This window comes from Solanum verrucosum, unplaced genomic scaffold (genome assembly GCF_900185275.1).
Source record: "Solanum verrucosum unplaced genomic scaffold, falcon-dt-bn FXZP01000015.1, whole genome shotgun sequence".
Classification (NCBI taxonomy): Eukaryota; Viridiplantae; Streptophyta; class Magnoliopsida; order Solanales; family Solanaceae; genus Solanum; species Solanum verrucosum.
This window is the reverse complement of record NW_026020070.1, coordinates 1,562,215-1,572,594: the sequence shown is the minus strand read 5'-3', so window position 1 is coordinate 1,572,594 and position 10,380 is coordinate 1,562,215.

Genomic DNA, 10,380 nt, shown 5'->3' with positions numbered 1-10,380 from the left:
AAGGAATTTAAGTCATTAATTTTGTCTTCAAGGTTCTAATTTTGATTTTCAAGACCCCTATTTTCTTCTCTTAAATATTCCTACTCTTCTAGCACTTGTTCCTTTTTAGCACAAGTTGAGTGATATGCATACATGAGAGTACAAAATAAGGATTCTAATTTTATTTTTAGATAAATATGAAGATTTTCCTACATTTTAAGAAAACTTACCTTAGATTGCTTGTCTTCTTCTTCTTCCTCTTAATATATCTCTGCCATTAATGCCATGATTGTTTCCTGTGATTGACATGTATTCCCTTTACAATCAGATTCCATGACTTCCATTAATGCAAGAAAGTCATATTTGTATGTCTCTTCTATTACGAAAAGAGATTGGTTTTAAGATCCTCCCTCCTCAGATTCTTCTCTAGATGAATTTCTCATAGCATCAAATGTCTTCTTTACAGAAATATCTACCTCTTGATTGGTCATTCTACGATTTGTAGGAATGTATTGATCATTCCTGGCCTACTTTAGTTTTTCTAGATTGTTTTTCTTGCACTCCAAGGACCTGAAAGGATGAAACTTGATGGAGTGATCTGGAATTCCACACTTGTGACATAGGTGGTCTTGTAAGTCTTTATCAGTCATCTTCTAAAAGTTTCTCCGTTGATTCATCTTAACTTTCTCCAGCATTCTTGAGAACCTTCTAGTCATTAGGGCAATGCTCTCATCCTCGAAGTCATCTTGTGTTGTTGCCTTGAGAACTACATTCTTCTCTTTTCTCTGGCCGCCTATTTCCTTTTCGTGATTCTTCTTCAGTTCATAGGTCATGATATTTCCAGTGAACTCATCCATCATCAGGGTATCCAGATTGCATGCTTTCATAATGGCTTCGACTTTTCTTACACAAGATTCAGGAAGAACACTCAAAAGATTTTTGACTAGTTTTCCAATAGGGATCACTTCTCCTAGTTAGTAGATTTCATTGATGATTATCGTGAACCTGGTGTGCATGTCCTGAAATGTTTCACCTTCTATTATTCTTAACATCTCGTATTGTTTGTTTAAGTTATCAATTTTGGATTTATTTTTTTACTTGACTTGTTCCCTCATGAACTATTTGCAGAGTTTCCCTTATAACTTTTGCATTTGGGCATGCTGAAATCTTATTGTACTCAGTTTTAGCTATCCCTCATACCAAAATCTTCTATGCTTTCGCATTTTTCTGATTTGCCAATTTATATGCAACATCACACTCCCTTTTATCCTTTGGTACTTGAGTTGTTCAATTTTTCATAGGAATGGTGGGACCATCGAGAATAACTCCCCATAGATATGAATTTTCTGCTTTCAGATGGTCCATCATTCTATTTTTCCACCATCCATAGTATTTTTAGTTGAATAGTGAGTCGTGTTTGTGATGATCCTTCATGTGCAATAGGTGGTGCAGCCATTGATCCTTTTCAAGGTGTGAACCTTTTAGACGGAAAGACTTTCTCTAATACCAATTGAAGAAACCTAGACCACCTACACAAGAAACAAGTTCTTGTTGGATTAATAGAAATAAATAGTAACAAACTAAATAGAAATTTATCATGAAAACCTCCTTGATCAACAGAAGAAAAAACATGGTCTACACCTCATGGGATTTCACCAAACTTCACAAAGTAGTTAGATTAAAAACTCTATAATGAAAGGGACTAACTATAGTACCTCACCTCAACAATTCACTCAAATTGTTCAATGATTAACTATAATCATATACTCTAATCTTCAAGAGCCAAACCCACTTCTTGTTACAAAACCTCATTTGCTTTCACACCTAGAACAATTATCTCTAAACAATGATTCTGAGTTGAAATAACACAAAATAAGCTTTAGAAAGAAAATCTAACTATCGTTCTTTTTTCTTCTACTGTCTTTCACTTTTAGCGCCGCAAACTAAGCTTTAGAAGAAAACCTAACTCTAGTTCGTATTTCTTCTTTCATCTTGCTCTTTCAGTGTCACACGTGCTCTTGCTACAAAATATTCTTGGTTTATGAATATGCAAAAAGTTGTGATCCTCATGTTTCGATTGTCCTTTTTATTGGAGCGTATCAAACCCTAGTTGAGTTCTACAAGGAAAGTAGTTTCCTTCGTGGGTAACTTCTTGCCTTGTAAGGATTCCTCTACCGTTTAGAAGTGTCTTCTAGTTGAGTCTTACAAGGAATGCAGTTTTCTTTTTGGGTAATTTCTTTCGGTATAAAGATTTCTCTTCCTTTTAGAAGTGTCTTGTATTCTTGCTTCACTTTTCTTTACTTTGTTTCTTTATTCCAGTTTGTGAACCTGGTTCACTTTATCATTATCAAAACCTGTTCAAAAAGTTGTCATGTCATCAATTCCCCCATTGTAAATAATTGTTAATCCTTATTGATAATTTATATACGGAAATATTAAATATAATTTACAACTTCTAGTGCAAATTTATTTCTGTACAACACTAGTTTCAGCTTGTGACTTTGCAGTATAATAGTTATAACTTGAGCTTCCAGAGTGAAAACTACAAGTTTCTCTATCCCATAAAATGTTAACTCTATGGTCTACAGTTTGTTAATATTTAAGTTCAAAATTCCTTCCAGATTGATCATAATTAATTTTTGAAGTTCACTTTGAAATCAAATATGTCTATTTTTCAACTTTGCGCAACTGTGCTAGAAAATTCATAACTTAGAGTGAGAGTGTCAAAATCACAAGTTTCTTATTACATTAGAAAGAAATTTCCAAGAACTACAATTTATGCAAAAATGCATGGCAAAATGCTTTATGGTTTGGTACAACCATTGCTTTAGAGTTAGCTCACAATTCTTCCTTGCTCGTCTCTTCAACTTTGCATGTCGATGGTATAAAATTCATAACGCATATTAGGAGTACCAAAATTACAAGGTTCTTATTTCATAGGAAATTAAAGAGGACTCCAAGAACTACGATCAACACAAAAATCACATCAATCAGAGTTAAGAATTGGTGGAGATATTGCATTGAAGTCAGCTCACAATTTTGTCTTCCTAGGCTCTTCAGATTTGTGCGTCTGTGGTAGAAAATTCATAACTTGAAGTAGAATGCCAAAATCATGAGACACTTTTTCAATAGAAAGAAGGACTCCAAGAAATAGAATATATATTAAAATCACATCCATAAGAATTAAGGCCTGATACAAATATTGCTTCGAAGTTGGATCACAACTATGTCTTGTTTTGCCCTTCGTAACACGCAGTTGGGGTGTCCAAATTGTGTATTTGTTGATCCCTTTATTTTTTTGTAACTAGACTCAGAGGTATACAAGATAATTATAACTAACGAAAAACTTTACTTTAGATTTTCATGAATTAATTTCTTATGTTGATTGCACATCTATCCAATTTTGTACTCCCCCCCCCCCCCCCCTCCCTACCGATTGTATGTGTCTTGAATTTGGTGTGTCCAAATTATGAGCCATTTGATCCTTTTCAGTCGAGGCTTTTGAAAGAAACAACTTGGTGCTGCACATTCTACCTTCATTATGGTTTGGTTGATACAATTTGTTGCTTTAATTTTCATTGCGACTTTGGCGAGATACCACTTGGAGATTCCACCTTTTTTGTGGTATTGGTGGAGACCACTCGGAGCATCCTCGTTAAATCATCATGGGGGCTTTGGAAACTAGGAATAACTCATATTTTTTATTTTTTTATGAGAGATACAAAGTACTCTATTTTGTTGCCTTAGTTCTTATATCGAACACGAAGCATCTCCTTATTATCTATTTTGGTGTGGAATAAATCTTTCTTCCAACATGGAAAACAATTTCATTGAGAATCCTTTTCGCAGCTTGACAGAAGGATACATGGTGTGTGCTTTTTTTTCAGAGAAGTACATAATGTGTATCATTTGAACTCTGGCATAAATGTACAAGGAGCATCCTTCAATATTTGTAGATTTTAAACTCGGCACAACTTCACTAAAATATTTATCTTTCGATGCAAGATCAATGAGATTGGGATCCACTTCATTTTGTAGAAGCTAGACTTCAAAGTGTGCGACATATATAGAAAAAAACTCAGATCCAAATACCTTAAGGATCGGATGTAATAAAAAAATTATGTTGATCAAGATTACTGTTGTATTGACTTTCAATCTTTGGGCGCTCTGTCCGTGAAATTAATATACCGAGCTAGAAGTGTTTCAAATTCAAGGACACTGAATTTTACAATATCTTAAATCCTCAGCGATCTGCAACATATTAAAAATTCATAGATAATTTACTCGTTGATTAGTCAAAATGAATTTTTGAACCTAATTTCTAAATCATATGGGTTGTCTTTGCAACTTTCTGTGCTCTCATAAAAAAATATATCTCAAGCTAGGAGCTTTAAAATTGAGAGATTCTTAATCCAAAGGGAAGTTCTACAATGTATAGCTAAACTATTCTAGGGTGAACCAGAATAAATTTCTAAAGTTATTTTTCAAATGGAGGCAGTCCATTTAGCGATAGGGGGAGACCCTTTGGCGATGCGCCCACCTGAACGGCGAGCCCCTTGGCTCGCCCAAATATCTAGCAACTTGGCCAAGAGGGTCTGTCCACTAGGGGATGGTGGCTCCACTTGGCTAATCGCCAAGTCACTTTGGCGATGGAAATTCACTTAGCCAAGTGGATCAAGGAGAAATGTTTTCCCTCAAATTTTCTAGGCACTATAGGCTCTTGCCCCTACCATGGCTTGTTACCCCCACACACTTAGCCCTAGTTTAGCCTAATAAATTTTCGGGGTGTTACAATCAGATCCAAAGGAAGTAGATGTGCTTTGACATTTACTGCGCCTCTGAATGTCTTTATTAAGTTCATTCTACTTTGGTTCTTTACAAGGTCTTTTAGACCTTTCACTAAACTACTCAAGTCTAATTTTACCGTCCACAGTCTTAGGTCCTATTTTGATCCTTTTGGGGATAGGAACTTGGACTTTGGCTAGACACCCCCACACTTTAAAATATTTCAAGTTGGATTTCCTTCCTTTCCATTTCTCATAAGGAATAGATTGTGTCTTGAACAAATAAACTTTTTATTGCTTTCTTTCTGAACATATAAAAAAAAAAATTGTTCCCTTTTGCTATAAGAATAGCTTCTTCAAACAAGTTTTGTGGTAAACCTAAACTTATAAGTAATGCAACCATCATTTCCTTAAAAAAAAAATTGTTCTACAACTCCATTAGATTGAGGTGAATATGAAAGTAGTTTAATAGATAATCCCACTTTCCGAACATATTTCTGCAAAATGAGATTTATACTCTCCGTCCCTATCACTTTTTATCTTTTTCCCAATCTATTTTCAACTTCAAAATTATATTGCCTAGACATTTCTATTTCTTCATCCTTACAATTCGGCAAATAGACATAACCATTTCTAATGCAATTGTAAATAAAAGTTATGAGATACTTTTTCCCACCACTAGATGGCATAATGTCAGCAGAAAAAAAAAAAAGGAACATATGGTTAGATTTGTATTGAAGCACCAGGAACATATCTTCATCACTGCTGGACATAGAGGGATCAAGCATCCAAATTTCTTCATACCAGCTACACCTGCAAGAACAGAGTATCAGAACTAAGGTTAAAGAAAGGGATATCGAGAGGAAGGCAAAGAGTAAGGTCCACCGAAGAGCTTAGCTGAAACAAAGTAGAAGAAGAAAAGGATGGAAGAAATTTTGAATATTGATTCGAAAATGAAAAGCAAGAATGAGTAAAGTTATTGATGAAGCAGAACACAACAAGCGCTAGAAGTGTGTTAAACAAGGACGACATTACTTCAGGAAGAGCTCCGGAGAAAAAGATAAGTTGCTAATTAGGAATCCCAAGAGATACGGAAACAGGTTTTAATTTATTTGTGATATGTGGATTGTAGATGGGTAAATCTGGGCCATTTCTCCTATACTGTTTGATTGTGAATAAAGCCCAAGATTTGAAAAAGAAAAAAAAACCATGAGATAGTGTTGACTTGATATCACAAATGTCAGTGTAAATCAACTCAAGGGGTTAAAATCCTTTCCACAAATTTATAAGAATGCTTAGCATACTTAGATTCAACACAAACTTGACATTTTTATTTATTGCACTCAAAGTTAGATAGAACTTCTAAGTTGATTAGTTTTCCTTGCAAGATTTTGTAATTGACATGTCCCAAGTGTTCGTGTCACAAACAGTTTGACTCAAGCAAGTAAAAACAAATAAAATTGTTGAGTTTGAAAAGATTAGAACTTATAATATACAATGAGGCATGTCAATAAGGTGAGCAACGAGGATAGAGTCAAACTTATTATATAAAAATATTACTTATCATTCTAATAAAGAATTTATAATGTTAACAATTATGCATGGGTAAAGAATCTAGAAGAAAAGATTGCTCCTAACTTTCTCATCAAGTTAATTTAAGAAAGCTAATTATATAAAGAGGGTGATTTCTAGAGTTGTAGATACTTTTTTTTAATTAGTTTGAAAATATAAGAAAAATGATAAAAAAACTTTACCTAAAAAAACATCAAAAACACCCCGAAAAAAGTAAAAATTAAATATCACACAGATATAACACCCCATAAAAAAGTAACAATTAAATAGCACACGGATATATATATGTGTGTGTGTGTGTGTGTGTGTATGTGTGTGTGTAGGAAATAAATGAGCAAAAACATAAGTGAAAAAAACATAGACAAAAACAATACACAAAGCCAACATGCACATTAGCAACTCAAACTAAGGAAGTTATTTTCAAGCCAGTACAGTAGAGCATCTTAAAACTAGTTCTTTTCTCCTTCTAGAAAGAAAAATTTGGAAACGTGATCGTTGGACAGCTTATTGCCAACAGGATTGAAGCAAAAACATGTATAAATGAATATTTCCCCATAAATTCAAGGTTTGATTAGCTATTAAGCCAAAAAGTGCTTTCAATAAGGAGATAATTTGTGTCTAAGTCGCGTTCTTTCTTTTCGACAATTATCATTCATCTAGATTAGTTCAGAAATCTATCTACTTCTATTATACAAGAACATGTTGCTTTTACCCATGGCAACTGCTAATATTACAGGTTCAGTGAACTATCAACTCAAAATCTTCTTTTCTTCAATCTGAAGCCATCAAATTGTTCTTTATGCCTCAATCTATAATTACCACCTTCTTGCTCTTTGACATTTCTCATTTCCCTAAGTCCTCCTTACCTTTCACCATAATTACTTCTTTCTCTACTGTGATGCTCAGGAGATCCACTAGTGTGTATCGGCCCATCAAAGTACCAAACACCATCTGCCCTCTCATGATGATCTGAAATCTCAACTCTCCGCCTATTGGTTCTAGTAAATACCTGATCAGGTGGACTTCTTCAGCTAGAAAGAGACCTCGGATTCCTGTACACCATTCACATCCCTCATATCATTCAGACGGCAAGCAGTATAAGATGGAGGGTCACACCTTTGAGGGACTATCTTCCTTGTACAATGCCGGAGACCTGTGTTAAGATAAATCTTGACGACCATCCAATCTTTCTGTCAGTCTCTTGGGAGGAAGGGACCAAGTACGGGATCTAACAGGAGATTTCGATCACATTCGAGGGAAACCGCTTCTCTGGATCGCAGTAAACTCTGTATCACCCTGAGCGAAATGACTATCAGGTCCATCATACATAGACTGTTGGTGACTATAAACAGGACTACTATTATCAGCTGGAAATTCTCTATTAAACTTCTCACTATGCCGAACACCAACATACGCAAAGCCATCTTCACCAGTGCATCTTCTTGGGCTGATAATCCTGGGAGCTTTACGAAGCATCTGAGTGCGCATAATGGCAACATCTTTTCTTCCACTGGGGGACTGTCGATGTGCAGGTGGATGTCATGATGAAGGCAAGTCATCATTTAATGGCTTCCTTCTCCTATTAGTACCAAAGGCAACACCATCATAGTCATTACGTTCATTTGCAGACTCCCAAGCAGGAGTCGTACGTTTATGTCTAAAGGGATAATCAGCTACACCTCCATAGATTTCAAAATCATGCCCAGAATACCAGCCTTGGCCCCATCCCCAGCCCCTATCTCTTCAATGCATGAAGTTCCCCCTTGACCTACCAAACGAACGGTCAAGAAACCTATCTCGAGCAAATTTGGAACCATAATTGTAACAACCCTCAAAATGAAGTACGGTAAAGTAGAGACTCATATTGGTTTTATGCATTAATAACTTGTTAAAAATAATGAAGAATAGCCTTTTTAATCAGTTTTAAAGAGTTTGGAAGTCAAACGTCAAGGGACGACCAAGACGTTTGGAAACTAGTCTTTTGCGTGTTGGTGTGTTCTAGTATGTTGTTTATGCTTTTATGTGTTGTTTGGAGTCTAAAATCACTGGAGGTGACCCTAGTGTCTTCATAAATGTTTTTAGGGTCAAAACATTCGGGTCCGACTACCCGGGACCACCCTAAGGGTCCCCGAGGAGGACCCCAAACCTTGGACAAGCAACCTGCCAAGGCAACTTGAAGTTGTGCATGGAGGGAGTGGCTCCGCGTCGTGGACCTACTCCACCAATGGCCAAAAAGTGGCTCCGCATCGCTGAGACACCGCAGACTCTTCTGTCTCAGAATTTAATCTCCAGAAACTCCATGGAACACCTCTGCATCGCGGACTTGGTTTCCGACGAAATCTGCGAAAATAAAACTCAAGTTTGACTTGTTTAAAAGGTCCAACTAAGTGAGGGGTAGTTTGGGTACTTTGGGGAATTATTATAAACAGTTATTCTACCTATATTAGGGTATTTTAAGTTGGTTAAAACCCAAAAACCTAGAATTAGACCCCATTCTTCAAATTGACCCTTCCCTATCAAAATAGTTTCTCTCAAAAACCCCATTGAAGACCTTGATGAAGCTTAAGCTAGAATATGGATTTTCAACTAATTTCTTCTTCAATTTCATGTGTCTTCAATAATTAAGGTATGGTATCTCTTGATTATTGAATAACCTCTCATTCAAGGAGTTCTATCAAAGATTTTCAAAAGTGTTTCAAAGACCAAAATTCCCAATTTTCAATCTAAACATGGGTCCTTTGTCAAACGATTTTCTAAATCATTTTATTGATGAATTAATGGAAGAAAGGAAGGAATTAGCGAAGGATGTTCACCGGCTTGATCGCTTAGGAGTTTGCCTTATGAACATATCAGATGATGGTGTAACAGTTCAGAATGGGTTAGAATCTTCATTAGTAACGGAGTTTAATCAGTAGAAAGTTGAGGTTTTCTCCCAAGGGGAAGATGGTGTGCTTCGCTACCAGGGTCGTTTATGTGTTCCTAAGTTGGGTGAGTTGAGACAATAGATCCTTACAAAAGCCCATAACTCCAGGTATTCTATTCATTCAGGTGCCACTCAGATGTATCATGACCTGCGAGAAGTCTTTTGGTGGAATGGCATGAAAAAAGATATAGCAGATTTTGTGGCTAAGTGTCGTAATTGTTAGCAGGCGAAGGTTGAACATCAAAAACCAGGAGGTATGACTCAAGAGAATAGCATTCCTACATGGAAATGGAAAGTGATCAACATGGACTTCATTACGGGTTTACATCATACTCGCAGACAACATGACTCCATTTTGGGTAATAGTAGACAGAGTTACTAAGTCCGCTCTTTTTGGATGTTAAGTCTGAAGATTCGACGGAGGACTACGCCAAGCTTTACATTAATGAGATAGTTAGGTTGCATGGGGTTCCTTTGTCTATCATTTTTTATAGAGGTCCTCAGTTTACCTCATTTCAGAAAGGTCTTGGTACTCATGTTAATCTCAGCACAGCATTTCATCCACAGATTGATGGTCAGGCAGAACGTACCATTAAGACCTTAGAGGACATGTTGAGAGCTTGTGTGATCGATTTTAAGGGAAGTTGGGATGATCACCTACCTCTCATAGCGTTCCCCTACAACAATAGCTACCATATCAATATTCAGATGGCCCCTTATGAGGCATTATATGAGCATAGGTGCAGATCTCCAGTTGGTTTGGTTTGAAATAGGTGAAGCAGCCTTGATAGGGCCAGATTTGGTTCATGATGTTATGGAAAAAGTTTGGTTCATCAGAGATATACTTAACACTTGGAGTTCCAAATCGATGATTGGGTTTTTCTGAAAGTATCACCTATGAAGTGGTAATGAGATTTGGCAAGAAAGGGAATCTCAGTCCTAAATATGTAGGTCCTTACAGGATCTTGAAAAGGGTTGGTAAAGTGGCTTATAAGTTAGAGTTTCCAGCAGAACTAGCAACAGTCCATCCAGTTTTTCACATTTCCTTGTTGAAGAAGAGTGTGGGTGATCTAGCATCCATAGTACCTTTAAAGAGTGTGGATGTGAAGGATAGTCTCACTT